The sequence below is a fragment of the Sinohyriopsis cumingii genome, chromosome 4 (genome assembly GCF_028554795.1).
Source record: "Sinohyriopsis cumingii isolate HCF-2022 chromosome 4, ASM2855479v2, whole genome shotgun sequence".
NCBI classification, from domain to species: Eukaryota; Metazoa; Mollusca; class Bivalvia; order Unionida; family Unionidae; genus Sinohyriopsis; species Sinohyriopsis cumingii.
This window is the reverse complement of record NC_142964.1, coordinates 111884756-111907966: the sequence shown is the minus strand read 5'-3', so window position 1 is coordinate 111907966 and position 23211 is coordinate 111884756. Positions and strand designations below refer to the sequence as shown.

Sequence of the window (23211 nt, the reverse complement as noted above, 5' to 3'; positions counted from 1 at the left end):
TGCTTGAATTGAGGGCATATTCATCTGCAAAACAGGAGGTCGCGAATATTCTCAACTTGGACTTTGGATTTGGTCTCCTCAGGTTGAACAACTTCCCATCCAGATGGTATCGGAGACCTACTCCCACATCACTGTCCTTGAAAGCATCCATTAACATTGCGGAGAACATGAGGCTGAAGAGAGTTGGGGCTAAGACGCATCCTTGTTTCACACCATTCGTGACTGTAAAGGGCTCGGAATAGTTATCCTGATCCTGGACTCTGGCAACATGCAGTCATGAAAATGCCTCACCATTTCAATTAAGACTTCTGGACATCCAGATTTGGCCATGATCTTCCAAAGGCCTTCTCGGCTGACAGTGTCGAATGCCTTAGTCAGGTCCACGACCACGAAGGTGCCGTATAGCTGGACATTTTGTTCAAGTTACTTTTATTGCATCTGCCTGGCAGCAAAGATCATGTCGATGGTGCCTCTCTCCTTTCTGAAGGCACACTGACTTTCTGGAAGTAGGCCATGATCAAGGTGCTCTCTGAGTCTGTTCAGCAGTAGCCTGGCGAGGATCTTGCCTGCGATGCAGAGTAGAGCGATTCCTCTATGGTTGGCACAGGCTTGGCGATTGCTTTTGCGTTTGTAAATGTGGATGATGGATGTATCTTTGAATTCCTGGGGCATGCATGTTTGCTTCCACATCCCACAGAAAATCTCTATTAGTCTTTCCACTAGCTTAGGCCCACCAAACTTGTAGATCTCAGCTGGGATGGAGTCTGCTCTTGGAGCTTTTCCACTAGACAGGAGCTCAGTGGCCTTGTGCGTGTCCAGCACTGTTGAAGGTCAGCCAACCTATCGTTTCATCGTTGATGGAAGAGGGTCTGGTGATGATACCATCAAAGTGTTAGGCCCAGTGATCCAGTATCTTCTCCTTTACGGTTATAACAGTGCTGCCATGTGTGCTCAAGAGTGGTGCTGTGCCTGATGTTACTGGTCCATAAACATCACCAAGAGCACTGTAGAAATTCTCCATGTCGTGTATGTCGGCAAAGTACTGAATATCATCAGCCTTTCGGCTCAGCCATGTGTCCTGCATCTTGCGCAGTTTCGTCTGTACAGTTTGGCGGACTCTTCTGAAGGCATCTTTCTTTTCAGCGAACTTGGGGTTGATGTTGTACGCACGATGGAGACGATGCTTCTCCGCAAACAGGGACTGTATTTCTTAACATTTCTCGCGCAGTGATGCCTTGGGTTTCAGATGCAGTAGAGTACACCAGATGTTTATTGTCCACCCAGCATTTCTCTAGGTTGTTGGTATCAGAGTCTGTGGTTTTCAGCTGGCTTGTCAGAGCTTCAGACAGAGCTTGCTCAGTGTTGAAGACTTTCAGCCTTGAGACGTTGAGTCGCTTTGGGACTTTAATTCCTGTGGACGTCTGTGAGGTTGATTTCTAAGACTCATCTTGGAAATCAGTAAACTGTGGTCTATGCAGCAGTCAGCACCACACATGGCCTTGGTCACCCGGATATCCTGCCTGTCATTCCTAAGGACTAAAATGTAGTTGATCTGATGCAAATGTTTAGACCGTGGATGCATCCAAGTTGTTTTATTACGGTTAGGCAGACGGAAGATGGTGTTTGTGATGATGAGATCATATGTTGCGCACATCCTCAAGATGTTGCGCACATCCTCCATTGCTGTTGTAGTTGTCAGTACCAGGTCTACCAATAACTCCCTCCTACGAGATGTGGTCCGCGCCAACCCTGGCGTTAAAATCACTAAGAATGATCAGCTTGTCTGACTTTGGTACAGAAGCAATCAGAGTTTCTGGGTCCTGGCAGCACTTATCTTTGGCTTCCTCCGAGTTGGTCATGGTTGATGCATAAGCACTAATCAGTGTGGCTTGCTTTTTCCATCTGGTAGTAGATTCAGCATTATTAGCCGGTCATTAATTCCCTTTGGTAAGATGGAGAGCTTATTCACCAAACTCGACTTGACGACGAAGCCAACTCTAGACTCACGACGTTAATCGGTGCCACGTCCACTCCAGAAAAAGGTGTATCAAGCTCCCACTTCCGTCAACTGGCCCTCGTCGGCCAGGGAAGTTTCACTCAGGGCTGCTGTCTCTATATTGTAGCGAGCAAGTTCTCTTGCAATCAGGACATTTCTTCTCTTCGGTATGTCAGCCTATGCACGATCCAATAGAGTGAGTATGTTCCACGCACCAAGAGTGAGTGGAACCTTTCAGGTTTTCTTTGTGTTTCGACCGCAAGAATGGGATTCCCTCCAGCCACGGTGAGCTGGTCGGGGTAGTTAAAGTAGGCATTTTAGGGCACCTTTTCTAGCCCCTTCTTTAGGCTACGGAGGTAAGCATGTCTATCATGAAGAGGTCTGCTTAGTCGCTCAGACGGCTGCCGAAATCCATATCTGCTTCAGATCAATGGAAGACGACCCTATGGCCTGCAAGCAGGTCCGCCACTACGGCTGCAAATGTGCATCCACACCTGCCGCATCTCAGCTCGCCCATCTCCGCAGGACTTAGATGCCGGTGATGACATGAATGACTTGCGTGTGAGTTGGATTAAAAGTGAGGGAGAGTTGCGCTGCGTCAGACTCACTCTCTCGTCCAGATCCCACTTTCTCCAGTGGCAATAGAGACTGGATGCAGCGGATGACCAAGGCGTCCTACGTGTCTTGCCGTGCTCTTAGCGCTGCACAACGCTTTGCTGGGTCCGCCTTCCTGTCCTTTGACCAGCTGGTGGTTCCTCCGCGCAGTCCACCGGGTCCAGTCTTCACATGCAATGAATGACAATCCCTAACTCACCGAGGGTTTGAGATCCGTCGGTTACCATCAACATTAGAATACAAGAGGCATTATTACATTGTTACGGTACAAAAGTTGCAAACAATAACTTCCAACACAAACTAGATTCCCAGCCAAGTTTTAATGTTCATCCAAGCTAGTGTTCAAGACTACTGCCCTTTACAGAGAACAGATTGGTAGTTTTACACCATGGCAATAGTTTATCAAAACTACAGAATGGTGATAAAGTCAGGGTTCATTAACAGAATAAATACTTGCTTTTACAGTGATGACAAATAAAGACTCCAAGCCCTATGGGTCAGAATCTGCAACAGTATCAAATGTGAGAACAATGTAAAATTTGTTTCTAGCATGACCATATCTGACCGCTTGAAATCCTTCAAACTAAAACTACCATATACACCCATGTATCTTGTCTTCATGATAATCACTATTTATACAATAAATTGGAGGGAACTGTTAAGCATTATATGACGGCAACATATGTATATATATTAGGATGCAAGAGGCATTATTAAATGTATACATTAGAATCTAAGATGTATTAATACATGAAAACATTAGGATACAATATATATTATTACATATATTAACTAGGATACAAGAGACATTAGTACATGTATACATTAGGATACAAGAGGTATTATTACACGTATACATTAGGATCTAACTGATATTATTACATATATACATTAGGATACAAGAGGCGTTATTACATGTATACATTAGGATCTAAGAGGAATTATTACATGAGTACATTCGGGTCTTAAAGATATTATTACGTGTACACTTTATGATCTAAGAGGTACTAATACATGTATACATTACTGGATATAACAAATAGTATAACATTCATACATCAGGATAAAAGACGTGTTATTACATATATACATTAGGTTGTTTGAGTAAATATTATATGTATACATTAGGAGTTAACAAGGTGTTATTACATATATACATTTTATTCTAACAGGTATTACAATACAAATTTGCATTTTAGATTTGTGATTTGTGGGCTATGAATATTTTTATTTTACTGGGTTTATCAAATGCAGATACTTTAAAATAGGCTATTTGTGACTATTATGACAAGAGTAAATAACATTTAAAGCATTTTTTGAAATTACTTATTGGCCTGTTTCAAGAACAAGCTATAATACTTCAAGAACCTTTTACATTGATGTAAATAGGCATTACTACATAATGTTACATATATAACGAAGGCAGCAGACGTATATTTCAGAAAAATATATGAATGAAATCATTGTTTTATTTTCCTCTTCAAAACAAAAAATCTTTCCCATCTTTAAATTATGACAACATAAAAGTCAATGCGTTGTCTATATTTACGGAAGATCAACGTTTGGAGTTTTGAAATTTGGTGATATACCATTGCGCGAAATTTCAATTGGAGCTTTCCAAAATCAGCCTATATTAATATAAAAGCACACACATTATAAACAGGATGCTTTGCTATATTTATATGACTGCAGCCTAAAAATGAATTTCTAATATTTACCCTAATCAAGCTGACTAATAACGTCACTTGGAGGACGTGCCTTTACGTGGAATTTAGGATAACAAGAATCAACTGCGTAGATAAACTCTCCCATCAAGTGCGGATGTGTCACATTGTTCGAGCGTATATAAGAAGGTGGAAAATTACATGTTTTTAAATCCAGAGTTGTAAGCCTATTGAATTATTGTCTACAAGTATCATTATCTAACTGACGATCATGATGAACAAAACATTCGTCTTCACCATTGTCCTTGTCTTTGTCGTACCTTTAGGCGTGAGACCTAGCTCAGCTCAACAGGTAATAATGTAGCATAGCGTTGCACACAAACACAAACACACACACACACGAGATCTTCTTATCTTTTAATCTCAATGTGGGTATGTACGATAAGAAAGAAAGTTAGCGGTCACGCTCTTGCAGTTATGTATCAGGTTTATTGACCTCTTCGGTGGATAAGTGGTTATAGAGTCCCCCTCGGATGCGGGAGGTCGCGGGTTCGAAGCCCGGCCGAGTCATATCATATAATTATAAAAATGGTACTAACAGCTGCCTCGTTTGGCGCTCAGCATTAAGAGGATAGTGTTAGGACTGGTCCGCCAGGTGCCAAGATAATGTGATTGGGTGGGACATCGTGCTACAATTCCACGGCATGATGTCCCAGTGATATACATTACCATAAACTGCCACACTGCATATATTGTAGCAACATAACTGAAAACAGTTAAAGCAACGTTAAAAATCCAAATAACACACACACACACACACACACACACACACCAGGTTTATTATTTGGTTTGCTTGAAAGAAGAATGCGGAACATAATGAACAGAGCCTGACACATGATTCATTTAATGAATGATATTTTATATATTATTGTTCTCAGCCCAATAGCACAGTACTTTTAGAACTAATTACATTTCTTGTTCAATAAATGCCCATCATTTTTAAACACGGATGTTCTTCCTAATTTAAATGATAGAATTTTGTTTCAAACCAGGGTTCAGAACAAACAACCACAACTACAACTACCACCAAGGACAGTTGCCCGTGTAATGTGAAGATCTACAACTCCTGTATATGTCATATTATCAAGTCCAACCCTGCATGTAAGTATATATATATATATATATATATATATATATATATATATATATATATATATATATATATATATATATATATATATATATATATGAATGCAATAAACTGACAACGAACAGTGCGAAACTAGTATCTAAGTAGCCTGGGCGCTTTCGACTGTTAATGAGTCTTTTCTAAAGGCAAAAACAAAACAGACAAGGCAAACAAATAAGACAGAAAAACGTTTATGTTTGTGAAACTTTACATGGCTGTTCCTACAGGAATTAAACCTTTTAACTTCAAATACAAATATTTTCCAGTATCAGCAACAAGCTGAAATAAGCTAGATGAAACATAATAAAGTTAAAATATATATATATATATATATATATATATATATATATATATATATATATATATATATATATATATATATATATATATATATATAAGCTATATTCAACTTCCAAACACCTTATCACCTTATAAACGCAACGGTATAACTGCAATCATGCACAAATATGGGTGCTGATGACGTCATTCAGGAACTTTATCTATATATATATATATATATATATATATATATATATATATATATATATATATATATATATATATATATATATATATATATATATATATTAGCAAATAATTAAGTATGCAAATAAAGATTGGCAGGGCTGAGGCAAATGGTGAAACTAATAATTAGTATTTACTCCACCATTATTAATGTACAATAATAAGAATATGGATATGACACAATGAAACACAAAGTACACTTAATCGTTCTGTCGCCGACAGAATTCTATTATTCGTCATGTTTTACATGTTCTCCCTGCGTTCAGTATTCATTCAACTGTCAGCCATCATCATAATGGCATGTTTCAAAGCAGTTTTGGTAACCAAGGCATCAAAAATTTTTTCATAATAAAAATGAGTGCGACGACTGCCTACATGCAACTTGTGCATGTCATAAAATAAAAATATAGAAATAATTTTCATATAACACGAGTACCTCAGCAGAACCCGTTTTTATAACATGAGAAACTGACATGCATACAACGACTAACTGAAGTCACTGCACTGTGACCTAATTTTAGTTCGGCGTCATGATACACATTTGTTTTCTGTCTTCAAAACATGGATAGCGGAATGTGTCAAATAGTATACATGATATGGTTACTGTCATACACAGTCCACTGAAATAGGGGACACTTCTGTCCTCATATACAGTCCATTGAAATACGGAACACATCTCCTCATATACAGTCCGGGGACCCCGAGTGGCCGAGTGGTCTAAAGCGCTCTCCGTTACGGATCACTGCCATCTCACCTTTGTCTGCGTGGGTTCGAGTCCAAGGCTCGGCTAGCGTGGGTACGTGGGAAAGCCTGCCAGTAGCTTCTCGTGGGTCGGTGGTTCTTCCCTGGGTTTTTCAGGGTTCTTCCCCCACCATTAATGCTGGCCGCCATGTACAGCCTATCGTGTGCTGAAAAATGGCGTTAAACACTACAACAACAACAACAACATATACAGTCCACTAAAATACGGAACACATCTCCTCATATACAGTCCACTGAAATACGGAACATATCTCCTCATATACAGTTCACTGAAATAGGGGACATATCATTTCTCATATACAGTCTACTATAACAGGGGACACATCTGTCCTCGTTCAATCTCATATTTGTGCCCTATAACGATGTAATTGATTATTTCGAAGAGATCACTGGCTGTCTGGATTTGGAATTATTATAGATTATCTTTAACAGCCATAACTGGAATATAATCGAAAGATGGGGGGGGGGGATAGTAACGAAAGGAGCTTATTGTGTGTTTTCTAGAACAAACCGTCATTATGTATTTGATAAATAAATTAAGTTCCTAAATCTAGAAAAATTTGGGGGGAAAATCAGTCAAAAACTGTTATCGGTTCGTCAAAGAGGGTTTATCCTTGTGACAAAATGAGGAATCATAAGATATCTCTTCGTACTACATTTACTGACCACCTCCTACATGTGTCATCACCCTCTCTCTCTCTCTCTCTCTCTCTCCTGGAGTAACTTTAATTTCTTCTCATATTTCAGTGGCCCAGCAGATGATTGAGAACTATTACAGAATGCTGAACTCCATCATCGGTAACATCGGCAAGAAGTGACGATTAACGTTCCAGTTAGGATGCAGAACCCTGAAATTTTATCCTTCTTACATTTTTGAAGTGATTAGCTTTCTTGTTATGTCTTAAAATTTTTGCATTTATTCTGTTGTTCTTGCAATAAATGTTTTTGTAAGAAAATTGTATGATTATGTTTTAAGCAATATATTTAATAGTATATTTGACATATTATGGGTGAACGACATAGGTTTTGAAATAACCTAGTATTTTTTCGTATTTGCTAAGGATCTCGAAGTGATTCAATTTTTCTGAACTCACTATTCTATTATTTACCGTTTAAAAAGATTTATCATTTTGCTGTGTACTTCTCTCCGTCAACATTGTGGCTTCTTTTCTTCTTATTCTTCTTTTTCTTTAATAAGTATATATACTTATTTACTTCCTAGTACATGGACTTTACAGAATTCGTGCCTTAAAATCGATTACTTCTTCACCTGGATACGGTTTCTTAAGAATAATAAATGTTTGATTGACTGTTTTATTCAGTGTTTAGAAATTTTATTTTATATTTCGCGGAGGGGGTTATGGAACTATCATAATTCCAGCAGGGGAGCAGGGGAGCAGGGGAACCCAGAACAATGTGATATATTTATATAATGAACAATGGAATGTTTTATTTGGGGGAGTACGGCTGAAGCCCATGATATACAATCAGATTATGTGGTCTCTTAAAAGCTGCAGTTTCGGGTACGGTTTCGACCGTAAAATGTTCTATTACATCTAAAATAACTTAATTACCTTGATGCAATTATACCATATGCCCAATATTAGTTTATTTTATTTTATTTTTAAATTATGAAGTGTCTTGTGCTATATTCATGATTCAGACACGAAGATGCTCAGATTAAAACACGACCGAACGCTGTATTTGTGTTGTTCATAACTGCACGGGTTTTTATAATTACCTCCCTTTAGGTCAATGTATATCATCTTTTGGGTCATTCATCTAAGTAACCACGGTGACTTAGTAATAAGTTTGCCAGACATATATTCTGTTTGTTACAGCATTGAATCCCAGACATGCTCGAGTCGGCTGCCGAGGAATTTATATATATAGTACACTTTCCTCTCTTATAGTCTTATAGTAGGTTTTCTAATCACCTGAAGTTTTACATGATAATCTCTCTTATTTGGTTTCTGGAGTGTTTTCTATTTGCACCAGCTATAATTTATTAGTATCAAACATGAAAGAAAATGTTTGTCCTTGACAATACGTACTGAACTGACATTTTCTCAGACTCCTTTGCAAGGTCTCTTTTCTAACATACGCTACAGCACAATTTGCAATTAGAATTTGTGTGTCAGGTACTGTATGATAATGTTTACCTGTAAATGGTACAAATTGATTAGAAATTAATTTATTCTCAGTTTAACAGTTGTAAGTTGCTACAACAATGCCGGCATACACTGACTTTAGATAATTTGGTTTACAGCGATCATTTATTCTGGAATGAAGATAAAAAGAAAAACAAATAATAAAGAAACAATCAAATCACCGCAAAAGAATCGATTTTTAGATTAACTATGGTGAATGACAACGATCTTGCATTCAATTTCTTTAACAAAGGTAATGGTACAGATTCTTTCATAGGAGTCCATGTCAACAAATTCTTAGTCTAGGAACAGATATAGTTTTGTACAGATTATGTAAGAAGTGGTTTACCTCGAAAAGAAAGTAATTCCTGTTGAACTCTTAAATTTCAAGATTCGTGATCAACATTATGAAAGAATTTTAAAAATCCCCAAATTACATATCTGCTTTAAATTTCATATTGGAAATAAACGAAAAGGTATGATGTCGTTTTCAATCAACTACTTAAAGTTTGTTAAATATTTTAATAATGAACAACGTTAGGCTACAGTACATAATGGCTTTTGGGAATTATTGGTAACAAACATTACACATCTTTTTAATACAAAGTGGCAACAAAAGGAAGTACAACCAACAATCAATCACGGTGTTTAATTTCGATAAGAAACGGTTACAGTGAACATCATTTCATATGGTCTCTTACACAAGTTAATGGAATCTAAGAGCTACATCTGTTTGAGAATAAACTTAAACAATTAGGTCAGTTTTGTATACAGTTAAAATGAAACGAACCATACCATGTTATTCATGTTCAGATCACTATTATCACAATATCACAGTCATATGAACCACGTCAAACCGAACCTGGAGATCATGAAGTTTAGTCTGAGTCTGAGATTGACTTTCTGTTATACGTCAATCAGAAACAAGCTTTCAAAATCAAAATAATTTCTGATTGGTCGCAACCAAATTTGAAGCTCAATCTCAAGTGCACGAACTTTATGATTTCCGGTCCTCGTGTTAAGTGAACGCTATTTGCGTCTAATCATGAGCTGGTAAGCAGTTTCGTTTATATTAAGCTTTCTTCCATATTTTGTATTGGGTGTGTGTGTGAGAGAGACAGAGATAAAGACAGAGAGAGAGAGAGAGACAGAGGCAGAGAAAGAGAGATCACAACGGATTATTTACAAAATATGTTATGCGAAACTATACAAATTTTTTGCAGATGTGTATCTATGTGCATCTAAAAAGTGTGTTTCTATGGTTATCGAAACTTTCGTTAACATTATTTTGTAACTTTATTTCAAAATGTGACAGTTTGTTTTCATAATTTATGAACACCAATCAACCAATCAAGTTAGCACCATTTTAGTGCATACAGCTAAAAAGCAGTTTAACAAACGTTTATTTATTTATTTATTTATTTATTTATGTAATATTTCGGCACAAAGGTTTGGATCAAGTGATAGGCAATAATTATGAGTGTCCAGGAAAACTTTCATAAGCGTTTAAGACACGGCAGTACTATTATCTACCACAACTAAAATGTCTTTGTCTGTGAATGTACATTTTAAAAATGGATATGATTTTTGAGCTAGTATGAGCCCAGAAAGGGAGATGATTTTGGAGCTAGTATGGGTACAGAAAGGGAGATGATTTTGGAGCTAGTATGGGCACAGAAAGGGAGATGAATTTGGAGTTAGTATGGGTCCAGAAAGGGAAAAGTGGGGCAAAATATGTATGCTTAGGAGGCAGGAGTTATTGATAAAACATTTTCTCTAACCTTTAAGGCTTTTGCTGTAAACATGGCTATATTATCATCAGACTTTTACTAGTATTATTTTGTATAAAAGACCTACATTTTTCTAAAGTTGGATTTTATATACAGAAGTGGGTAAATATTTTGTTCGTATTTTTCCATATATCGGCCAAGCAGTAATAAAATGGAAAGCATTTGCGATGTTACGGTTACAAATTTGGCACAATATTTCCTCATAGTAAATACTTTCTTATCTTCCTGTGTTGCCTCTGATTGGCAAGTTCCCCACTCTAAGCATAGTAACTATATGACAAAAATCTCTCTCTCCCAACAATTCTAGATATCTTTGACAGTGATTTCTACTGCCAATGACCTATAGTAACGCAGTCTTTCCATCGACTAAATCTCACCCTGCAGCTTTTACCTAAAAATATCTTCACATCTCTGGCTGACCAAGCTAAGAAATGTATTTTCATCATTCACGCCCTGAGTACACTAAACACTGCCAAACCCCAATGTAAAATGAAGCTTTTTGACACAGTTAGCCCAGCAATCACAATTTTCCCCTTCTCTTAATTGTAAATTGTGGCATTGTTTAGGATATCTGTCTTCTTGCATTTTAGAATTCTTAGCCAATATTTCAAAATACGTTTATATCTTATACACTGCATACCAATTCTTCCTAATTCATTGTATACGAATGCATGTGGAGTAGACTTAAATGTGCCAAGAATATATTTACAATATGACAAATTAGAGCTTTTTCAATATAAATGGCATCGTAAAACCCCTTAAACTTCAGCCCCATAGCTACGGATGGCACCTATCTTCGCGTCAAACAGACAAGCAATCCAGTTACGGGCAATCTGCCAAATTTTGAAAGATTTTGCTTCAAAAAATGCAGAACCTTCAGCACCGGCAAGGATAGAGTCTCCTGGCACAAGAGTTTATTGAAAAAAATGTGCATCTTAAATACTTATAGTATGATTAAATCTATACCTTCGTATGGCCATAGTAACGCTTTTAATAACTTCCGAGATAGCCACCTCTGCTAAATACAACCACTCTTTTTTTTCTATACTCACTTTTAATTTCCACTTTAGGCAATATGTATGCGGCCTATTGAGCTTATTTTGCAACTGGTGAGCAGTGTCAGCAAAGACAATAAAGTCGTCTGCATACAACAGTGAAAACAGTTCTAAGGCTTCTACCGACACTCATCCCCTGTTTCTTTCAGCTAAAAAGGATTTCATATCATTCAAAAATAAACAAAAGAGTAAAGGCGATAAAGCACAACCTTAACGTATGCCCAAAGGGCAATTAAACACATCCGTTATAAGATTGTTGGGCTTAACACATGCGTTTACAACATTATAAATTCCCTTAATGATTCTTAACATTTTTCCACTAATAGTTGCACTAACTAGCTTTTGGTACAGTAAACGTGTCTCTTTTCTAACAAAGACTTTTTCATAGTCAATAAATACTGCATAAAATCTATCCCTACATTTTCTTAAATATTTACAAATTCATGTGTATAATATAAATATGGAATCTGTTGTAGATTATCTTGCTCTAAATCATGCTTGCTCTTTGCCCAGTAATTAGTTTTGTATCACCCATTTATTTATTCTGTTGTTTAAAATCTGTGTAAACACTTTCCATACTACAGGTAGTAGACTTATACCTCTGTAATTGGAGGATTCATTTGTATCTCGTTTCTTCAAAATTGGTATGATAGAAGCCATTGACCAATATTGTGCATAATACCCTAGATCGAATAGTTTATTAAATAATATTATCAATATTGTGTTGCCTGTGTATATATATATATATATATATATATATATATATATATATATATATATATATATATATATATATATATATATAAGTCGCTGGATAAAGCATCAACACCTCCAATTTTGTCCTATTTCAGTTTTGCCAATGCTACGCGTACCTCCTCTTCAATGGTTGTTCTGTCTAAAATCTCGTGAATTAGCTGAATGTTTTCATTTCCCTGTATCTTATCAACAGAACTGGAAAATTAAATAATTCTGAAAAATATTCATACCATGTGGCAGACGTCATACTGCTTTGCATACAAATACTGGGTTCCTTACAAGGCGCCAGAAAAGTTGTGCATTTTTAGCGTATAATGCAGACAAAAGGTTAGTTTTTGTTTAAATTCATATTTATTTTGCTTGCTTCTTGTAAGAGTTTTATACATATTTCTATAACATTTTTAATCTTCAAGTGATTGAATTGTGCCTTTTAATCTGAACTGTCTTAGATATATTAAGGCTTTACATTGGGCGGTTTTGAAATCTGCGACAAACCAAGGATGATATTTGACAATTCTTCTTGGAGATGTCAAAGCTAGGTTTGGCTGTCTATTGGCTGTCTTCTTTGTGCTTGCTGCATCATGGTAAATGTCAGTAATTGTTTCGATGCATTCATTAAGTTTGTTATTGTTTATATCATTTAATATCTTATCGACATCTTGAGATAACAGATCTTTGCAATTCTGGATTAAAGGTAGACCTTCTACTTTGTTCCACATATGTATTTATCGATTTCTTTACCCCCAGAGACACTTTAAGCCGTTTGCTCTGGTTTACCCGTGTAGACAAGGGAAAATGCAAAGGGCATATTTACCAACTCCAATCTATTATCTATGTCAAAGGATGATATATTTTCTAAAATCATACGTCGGCTAAAACTTAATATAATGTTTGAGGTCGAGTTGCCATGGATACATGTAAACTACCCTATCGTTTTATCTGTTCCACATCTATCATTTGTGATTCTCAGACCAGTTGTTTGGCATAGTTGTAGAAGTTTTTTCTCGATAGCGGTTTATCTCCCTTACGTCTCGATTACCCCTATCATACATTTCTTCGTCTTCTGTATAATTAAATTGTTGAGATAGGTCAATAATACTATCATATTTGATAAAATCTGGCTCCGTGCCAGTATAGGCATTACAATCACCTACAATTATTATTGTATAGTCAGCATATTTCATTTTAGGTGAGCTAACTCATGTTCTACCGCTGCATATACATTTTCTTCAGAATGAACATAAGAGTATTCAGGTGACAAAAACCAAAAATAAAGTTTTATTTCAGTATGTTAGCATTAGATGAAACAACTAAACAAATAATATTCTGAGGCATATTTTTCTCTAGATATATTGAAATGCTTGAAGAGGGGGTAACGAACAAATACCGAAATCCCCCCCACACCCGAATTTATTTTAGCTGATTGTGATTTAATTAAATTCTCTAATTTGTATAATGATATTATTTATTCGTATTGATAAAAAAAAATATGTTAGTATTATCAGGCTCTCCTGTAGATTCTGGGATAGCACTTTCCGTTCTGTTTGGTGTATATTTGTAATCGTCAATAATTATTTCTAAAGACCTTTATTTCTGTCTTAGGAATTCGGAATGACTGTGTATAGACAGGAATTAATTTACTAGGTGGACATGTGGGTGTTTCTGTTATGTATGGATGCCTTTACCACCGACTGCATAACAGCATTTTTGGTGATGTGTGCATGGTCGAGATGGTGTAGGTATTGGTGCTGACAGCCAAGGTGATGGGTTCCGTTTACCCGCTAACCCGGGTATGAATTTCTGTATGATAATGCTGCTTATTCGTATTTATAAAAAGTATGTTTGCATTATCAAGCATTTTCCTGTAGAATCCAGGGATAGCTCTTGCCTTCTGCTTGGTGTGTATTTGTAATAAAGGACTGTATGTAAACTTTGTGAGTGATTAGGTAAAATTTACACATCGATAAATACCCAACCATGATCATTTGATCATTATAATTCCAATTTACTTCCTTTATAACATCAGATCAGCAGATTTAATCAACAAAACATTCACTTTTATGTACATCGAAGTTTTCTTTCATTAGCCTCTTAACTGCGGTAGAATACATAGCCATATCTTCGATAGCCACGATTCATCGATACATTATACAGTTACACCGGGTAGAATGTCATAGAGGGTCATGCCAGTATTGTCATGGTCATTATTTTATTATATAAAAATTGGTTGTTGCTGTTAAACTAGGAAAATCAATTTTTTTTTCGAAAACTACGCTTGCGTATGGCACATGTTGTTATAGCAACATCGTTGTTACTTTCTGCGCATTTTGATCTTTCAAAAGTAAAATCGTGTCAATTTTTAGTGACATTCCTTGGTTAACGTATAACTCTGACCTTTAATAACCGCTGCTGTAATATATTGTCGCCGTGACATGCAATAATTTCCGAAGATTGGCTTTTAAAGCCTGCCATATGCCTTCTTGTTATTATTAGGTTGTAAGACGTTGATATAGATAAAACTGCACATCAAATGATCTGGAAACAGAAACCAAAAATAGTCCGCAGAATTTATCGATGTATAAAAAATTCCAGACCAGTAACACGTGACCGTTTACATCCAATCAAAACGTAGAAAACGCAGTCAATTTATACAAATTGGAATATATATATATATATATATATATATATATATATATATATATATATATATATATATATATATATATATATATATATATATATATATATACATAGTGGTTGGCATCCGTTAGTTTCGAGAGACGATGGAAGTGCGCCCATGACCGTTTGCCAGAGGAGAATTTGGAATAAAGAATGTCTTTGGGGATCCGTCCGTCATCCATCCGACATACATGGCCCAGCCATCTGATGCGACGTTGGCGGAGGAGTGTGACCATGCTGGGAATCTTGGCACGTTCGAGCACCTCGTTGTTTGTTACTCGATCGCTCCAGGTGATCCCGAGTATGCGTCGGAGGCATCGCATGTGAAAGGCGCTCAATCTTTTCTGTTGTGAGACGTACAGAGTCCAGGTTTCACCGGCGTACAGGAGAGTGCTTACCACGCAGGCACGGTACACGGAGATCTTAGTATTCAGGGTCAGCATGCTGTTGTTCCACACTCTTTGCGACAACATGGAGAGAATTGTTGATGCCTTTCCGATCCGCTTGTTGAGCTCAGCATCGAGCGAGAGGTTGTTGGCGACGGTAGAGCCGAGGTACATGAACTGACTGACCACCTCAAGTTCGTAGTTGTTGATAATGATACTTGTGGGTGCGCGTCCTGAACCATCACGTTTGTTTTCTTTAGGCTGATGGTCAACCCATCGCATGCTTCATCATCGCATGCTTTAGCAAAGTGGTCCACCAGGCGCTGTAGCCCAGCTTCTGTGTGGGTGGCTAGAGCAGCATCGTCTGCGAAGAGCATGTCCCTGAAGGTTACTTTACTCACTTTGCTCTTTGCCTTCAGTCGTGCCAGGTTGAACAGTCTGCCGTCTGATCGCGTGTGCAGGTAGATCCCTTCTGTGGACGTCTCAAAAGGCGTGCTTGAACAGATCTGCGAAGAAGATGCCGAAGAGCGTGGGGCAAGGACGCAGCCCTGTTTCCCTCCACTACGGATGTCAAAGGGGTCGGATGTTGAGCTATCGTACCGCACTGTGCCTTTCATGTTATCGTGGAAGGACTGGATCATGCTTAGCAGCTTTGGAGGGCATCCAGTTTTCGCCAGGATTGTGAAGAGTCCGTCTCTGCTGACGAGATCGAACGTCTTGGTGAGGTCTATACAAGCTAGGAAGAGGGGTCTGTGTTGTTCTCTGCATTTCTCCTGCAGATGCCTGACGGAGAAGATTATGTCGATTGTGGACCTCTCTACGCAGAACCCGCACTGCGACTCTGGATACACTCTGTCAGCGGGCGTCTGCAGTCTGTTCAGGATGACGCGTGCGAAAACTTTACCCACGATGCTGAGAAGGGATATGCCCCTGTAGTTGTTGCAGTCGCTTCTATCGCCTTTGTTCTTGCACAAGGTTACGATGTTGGCGTCTCTCATGTCCTGAGGCACTACACCCTCATCCCAGCACCGACAGAGGAAGTCGTGCAGGTGTGTGAGCAGCACGCTACAGCCGCACTTGATGACATCTGCTGGGATGCCATCCTTCCCTGGGGCTTTAATTAAGGACAGTTTCTCTAAGGCCTTCTTTAGTTCGGCTACATTAGGTTTCTCTTCGGCCAAATGCGGACTATGGCAGTGCCGTCATATCCCACCACACACCCAGAACAAAATACATGTGGACGAGCCCGTATAAACATCAGTAATCTTCTATGCTGGTAAATTAGCTCTCCGTAGCAACTGAGATAGGGAAAATGGAATCAGTCGTTACATCAAATACGCAGAACATTGGGAGAAAACCTGAAGTGCATTTTTTCTCAAAGAAGAGCATCATACCATTTTCATCCTTTTCAAAGTTTTCTCTGTGATAGATCTTTGATAGCATGTAAGCGTGATTTGCCGGTCTTATCACAAAAGTAAAGTTATTTGACCAAATATTAATATTAAGGTGTATGTGAACTATGTTATAGCGAGACAGCGAGAGAAATATATGAAAGATTTATTTTTTATTCAGTTATTTATTCATTTATTATTATTTTATTATTATTATTATTGTTGTTGTTGTTGTTGTTGTGGCTGCTGCTTCTAGTGCACTAAAATAGAGATATCTTAAATGTATAATCTGATCTGTCAATATAAAATCTGTAATCCTGTAACTGTTTTTCCTCCTAGGTCATAACCTATTGCAACGACGAAAAATCCATTACTCGATTCTTGTTATACAGTGCATTGGGTAAACGCCTTCAGAAATATTTTATAATAGGGAGAGAGAGAAAGATGTCAAAATTAGTAGTAGTAGTAGTAGTAGTTGTTGTTGTTGTAGTTGTAGTAGTAGTAGTAGTAAAACTATTTATACCATTAGTATTCCGCTATAAAAAGTCAAATGTAGATGCACAGTCTCAACCGTCGATATTATGAATGTAATCCTGGAACTATTTTTACTCCCAAGTCAAAACCTATTGTAATGACAAGTGTCCTTTTGTCCAATCCGTTACATACCAATGTTGTACATTACTGGTCAACGCGTTCACAATATATTATCTGATAAGGAGAGAGAAAGAGAGACAGGGGCGAAGAGAAAGAGAGATTGCAAACGAGTTCTTCGGGAAGATCTTATATTTTCCGGCAAATAAAAATGACCAGAATTGACACTCCCTAGTTTTTACTAAAACGTTAATTTTCAAGATGGGCCTATGCGTAGAATTTCGTACATGCACATGTCATTGCGTCACGGAATTTCCTTTAAAGTGCGTATTCAGCGTGCTGCGAATCATATGTAAAGGGGTTGAAAATAAAAGATATTCAACCAGATCAAAACTTTTGTTGAAATAGTATCAACATTGGGCTGAAACTATTTGCCCACCAAAATGAACAAAACGTTTTCTTTCTAGCCTTCATCGCCTGCATTTTTCTTCTTGGCGTCAAAATCAAGCCCAGTTGAACAGGTGCAACGCCATTATGCTGCCTACATTTATAAAAAAAATAACATCGACAAACATTCGTCAACTCATCTCAATAGCTAGATAGGCAGATGGATGGACAGATGGTTAGCTAGGCAAATGGAGGGACATATTGCTAGACAGGCCGATGGCTGGACATATAGTTAGATGGACAGATGGCTGGACATTATATTCATATTGCTGATACTATAGCCTAATCATATTAGCGTACTATTTTTTTTTGCGGGGGGGGGGGGGGGGGCATGATGAGAATGTTTACACGAAATTAAATAGACGAAATATTTTTGGGTTGGGGGTGTGTGCAGGTATTTGTCTGAAAAACAAGCAGCACATGGGCGATATTGAATTTCCAATGAAATTAACTAGCAACGTAAAAGTTGATATACAGTGTTATATCTATCCATCCATCCATCCATTGATACATCCGTCCATCCATCCATCCATCCATCCATGCATGCATACACACACACACACACACACACGCCTAGAACTACAATATTCACGAGGAAGATACGGATTTTTTTCATCATGGTCGTCAAGTACCTTTATCATCAGCTGGGATTTAAAGCTTGTACCAAAGCTGAATTTTTTCAAGTTCTTACCCACACATGAACACATTATATAGAAGGGTGGTAATTTTGTTGGTAAACATACAGTAAATTGTTAATGGTCAAAGGTCGACTTCGGTCATTTGTGATAAACATTAAGTGCAAAACGAAAACATCCTGTTTAAAATCGACAATGCATATTGTATCATCCTTATCAGCTAGTAATGGGCGTGCGTGAGGATCGTTGTGACGGATGGTATGACGGGGAGAGGTTAGAGGGAAAATTAGTCAGAAAATAATAATGCAAATATATGCATTGATATGGATAGAATTCCTGTCTACCGCGTGTGTATTGTAGAGCTAGGCCTGATATAATCCTGAAAATATCACTCTAAAATTGATTTTCAAATTATGTATCGTATCATTTTAGATGGCGACAAAAAAATTGGAATAGGTATTACTACATGTATAAATTTGGACCTATGCGCGTATTACTGCATTTATACATTAGGATATAAGATGTATTATTGCATGTATATATGATACAAGAGGCATCATTACATGTATACTTTAGAATGCAAGAGGTATTATTACATGTATACACTAGGATCTAACAGATATTATTACATCTATATTAGGATACAAGAGGCATTATTACATGCATATATTAGGATACAAGAGGTATTATTACATGTATACATTAGGATACAAGAGGTATTATTACATGTATATATTAGGATACAAGATGCATTATTACATGCATACATTAGGATACAAGATGTATTATTACATGTATAGATTATGATACAAGAGGCATTATTACATCATTTACATGTATACTTTAGGATACAAGGTGTATTAATACATGTATGTTTTTGAATACAATAAGTCTTCTTAAATGTATAAATTAATGGATATAACAAGCATTATTACACGTATACATTAAGATATACGATGTGTTATTATATGTACACATTGGGAGGTTTGAGGAAGTATTACATTTATAGATTAGGATTTAACAGAGTGATATATATATATATATATATATATATATATATATATATATATATATATATATATATATATATATATATATATATATATATTATTCTTACAGGTATTACAATTCTCATATTTACCCTAATCAAACTGACTAATCACGTCACTTGTAGGACGTGCCTTTACGTGGAATTTAGGATAACAAGAATCGACTGCGTAGATAAACTCTCCCATCAAGTGCGGATGTGTCACATTGTTCGAGCGTATATAAGAAGGTGGAAAATTACATGTTTTTAAATCCAGAGTTGTAAGCCTATTGAATTATTGTCTACAAGTATCATTATCTAACTGACGATCATGATGAACAAAACATTCGTCTTCACCATTGTCCTTGTGTTTGTCGTAGCTTTAGGCGTGAGACCTAGCTCAGCTCAGCAGGTAATAATGTAGCATAGCGTTGCACACACACACACACACACACACACACGAGATCTTCTTATCTTTTAATCTCAATGTGGGTATGTACGATAAGAAAGAAAGTTAGCGGTCACGCTCTTGCAGTTATGTATCAGGTTTATTGCCCTCTTCGGTGGCCTAGTGGTTATAGAGTCCCCCTCGGATGCGGGAGGTCGCGGGTTCGAAGCCCGGCCGAGTCATATCATATAATTATAAAAATGGTACTAACAGCTGCCTCGTTTAGCGCTCAACATTCATAGGATAGTGTTAGGACTGGTCCGCCAGGTGCCAAGATAAGATTGGGTGGGACATCGTGCTACAATTCCACGTCATGATGTCCCAGTGTTAGACATCACCATAAACTGCCACACTGCATATATCGTAGCGATATAACTGAAAATAGTTAAAGCAACGTTAAAAATCCAAATAACACACACACACACACACACACACACACACACACCAGGTTTATTATTTGGTTTGCTTGAAAGAAGAATGCGGAACACAATGAACAGAGCCTGACACATGCTTCATTTGATGAATGATATTTTATATACTATTGTTCTCAGCCCAATAGCACAGTACTTTTAGAACTAATTACATTTCTTGTTCAATAAATGCCCATCGTTTTTAAACACGGATGTTCTTCCTAATTTAAATGATAGAATTTTGTTTCAAAGCAGGGTTCAGAACAAACAACCAAAACTACAACTACCACCAAGGACAGTTGCCCGTGTAATGTGAAGATCTACAACTCCTGTATATGTCATATTATCGAGTCCAACCCTGCATGTAAGTATATATATATATATATATATATATATATATATATATATATATATATATATATATATATATATATATATATATATATATATATATATATATGAATGCAATAAACTGACAACGAACAGTGCGAAACTAGTATCTAAGTTACCTGGGCGCTTTCGACTGTTAATGAGTCTTTTCTAAAGGCAAAAACAAAACAGACAAGACAAACAAATAAAACAGAAGAACGTTTATGTTTGTGAAAGTTTACATGGCTGTTCCTACAGGAATTAAACCTTTTAACTTCAAATACAAATATTTTCCAGTATCAGCGACAAGCTGAAATACGCTAGTTGAAACATAATAAAGTTAAAATATATATATATATATATATATATATATATATATATATATATATATATATATATATATATATATATATATATATATATATATATATATATATATAAAGCTATATTCAACTTCCAAACACCTTATAAACGCAATGGTATAACTGCAATCATACACAAATATGGGTGCTGATGACGTCTTTCAGGAACATTATATATATATATATATATATATATATATATATATATATATATATATATATATATATATTAGGAAATAATTAAGTATGCAAATAAAGATTGGCAGGGCTGAGGCAAATGGTGAAACTAATAAGTAGTATTTACTCCACCATTATTAATGTACAATAATAAGAATATGGATATGACACAATGAAACACAAAGTACACTTAATCGTTATGTCGCCGACAGAATTCTACTATTCGTCATGTTTTACATGTTCTCCCTGCGTTCAGTATTCATTCAACTGTCAATCGTCATCATAATGGCATGTTTCAAAGCAGTTTTGGTAACCAAGGCATCAAAAGATTTTTTCATAATAAAAATGAGTGCGACGACTGCCTACATGCAACTTGTGCATGTCATAAAATAAAAATATAGAAAACATTTTCATATAACACGAGTGCCTCAGCAGAACCCGTTTTTATAACATGAGAACCTGACATGCATACAACGACTAACTGAAGTCACTGCACTGTGACCTAATTTTAGTTCGGCGTCATGATACACATTTGTTTTCTGTCTTCAAAACATGGATAGCGGAATGTGTCAAATAGTATACATGATATGGTTACTGTCATACACAGTCCACTGAAATAGGGGACACTTCTGTCCTCATATACAGTCCACTGAAATACGGAACACATCTCCTCATATACAGTCCACTGAAATACGGAACATATCTCCTCATATACAGTTTACTGAAATAGGGGACATATCATTTCTCATATACAGTCTACTATAACAGGTGACACATCTGTCCTCGTTCAATCTCATATTTGTGCCCTATAACGATGTAATTGATTATTTCGAAGAGATCACTGGCTGTCTGGATTTCGAATTATCATAGATTATCTTTAACAGCCATAACTGGAATATAATCGAAAGATGGGGGGGGGGGGGGGGCGGATAGGAACGAAAGGAGCTTAGTGTGTGTTTTCTAGAACAAACCGTCATTATGTATTTGATAAATAAAATAGGTTCCTAAATCTAGAAAAATTTGGGGGAAAATCAGTCAAAAACTGTTATCGGTTTGTCAAAGAGGGTTTATCCTTGTGACAAAATGAGAAATCATAAGATATCTCTTCGTACTACATTTACTGACCACCTCCTACATGTGTCATCACCCTCTCTCTCTCTCTCTCTCTCTCCTGGAGTAACTTTAATTTCTTCTCATATTTCAGTGGCCCAGCAGATGATTGAGAACTATTACAGAATGCTGAACTCCATCATCGGTAACATCGGCAAGAAGTGACGATTAACGTTCCAGTTAGGATGCAGAACCCTGAAATTTTATCCTTCTTACATTTTTGAAGTGATTAGCTTTCTTGTTATGTCTTAAAATTTTTGCATTAATTCTGTTGTTCTTGCAATAAATGTTTTTGTAAGAAAATTGTATGATTATGTTTTAAGCAATATATTTAATAGTATATTTGACATATTATGGGTGAACGACATAGGTTTTGAAATAACCTAGTATTTTTTCGTATTTGCTAAGGATCTCGAAGTGATTCAATTTTTCTGAACTCACTATTCTATTATTTACCGTTTAAAAATATTTATCATTTTGCCGTGTACTTCTCTCAGTCAACATTGTGGCTTCTTTTCTTCTTATTCTTCTTTTTCTTTAATAAGTAGATATACTTATTTACTTCCTAGTACATGGACTTTACAGAATTCGTGCCTTAAAATCGATTACTTCTTCACCTGGATACGGTTTCTTAAGAATAATAAATGTTTGATTGACTGTTTTATTCAGTGTTTAGA

The 23211-nt window shown here is 36.6% G+C and overlaps 2 long non-coding RNA genes across 2 annotated transcripts; both read left to right on the top strand.

Moving 5' to 3' along the window:
* Window positions 1-4447: 4447 nt before the first annotated feature.
* On the top strand, window positions 4448-8068 carry LOC149801900 (uncharacterized). The gene is made up of 3 exons (XR_016420748.1): window positions 4448-4627; window positions 5328-5436; window positions 7499-8068. It is a non-coding gene; the product is annotated as an uncharacterized LOC149801900 (long non-coding RNA).
* Window positions 8069-19904: 11836 nt separating this feature from the next.
* Window positions 19905-22837, top strand: LOC149801899 (uncharacterized). Its single transcript, XR_016420747.1, has 3 exons — window positions 19905-20070; window positions 20772-20880; window positions 22629-22837. It is a non-coding gene; the product is annotated as an uncharacterized LOC149801899 (long non-coding RNA).
* The last annotated feature ends 374 nt before the right edge of the window (window positions 22838-23211 follow it).